General features: G+C 53.4%; 1 protein-coding gene across 1 annotated transcript in view; it reads left to right on the top strand.

Moving 5' to 3' along the window:
• The window catches only part of scly (selenocysteine lyase), a 14,013-nt gene that overhangs the window by 1,819 nt on the left and 11,535 nt on the right, over positions 1–659 (top strand). The gene's annotated exons all lie outside the window — the stretch shown is intronic.

Raw genomic sequence — 659 nt, 5'->3', positions numbered from 1 at the left:
AAAATGGCGTCTGCAAAAGTTTGGGCCCCCTGCAGAATTTCTAGCATGCACCTCCCCTTTGGAAAGCTGAGACCTGACAGTGTCATGGATTTTTCTCAATCATCGTCTGGAAAGACCAGGTGATGTCAATTTTAAGGTTTTAATGCCCAGAATCAATCGCCCCCCCCCCCCCCCCCCCCCCCCCCCACCCCCCCCCCCCCCCCCCCAACAATCAGCACCTGGCTTCTTCCTTGCAGCTGGAAATAGTTGACGCTCACAAAGCAGGAGAAGGCTAGAAGAAGATAGCAAAGGGTTTTCAGACGCTGATGACCTCCGTTCAGAATATAACTAAGAAATGGCCGTCATCAGGAACATCCATCCATCCATCCATCTTCATCCGCTTATCCGGTATCGGGTCGCGGGGCATCTCCAGAAGGGACCCCAAACTTCCCTTTCCCAGCCACATCAACCAGTCCGACGTGGGATCCCGAGCGTTCCCAGCCAGGTTGGAGATATAATCCTCTCCACTCTATCTGGGTCTTCCCCGAGCGCTCCTCCCAGCTGGACGTGCCTGGAACACCTCCCTAGGGAGGCACCCAGGAGGCATCCTTACCAGATGCCCGAAATCAATCATCAGGAACAGTGGAAGTTAAAGATCTGGAAGACCAAGAAAAATATCA

This window comes from Etheostoma spectabile, chromosome 9 (genome assembly GCF_008692095.1).
Source record: "Etheostoma spectabile isolate EspeVRDwgs_2016 chromosome 9, UIUC_Espe_1.0, whole genome shotgun sequence".
Lineage (NCBI taxonomy): Eukaryota > Metazoa > Chordata > Actinopteri > Perciformes > Percidae > Etheostoma > Etheostoma spectabile.
This window is presented reverse-complemented; position numbering and strand designations above follow the sequence as displayed.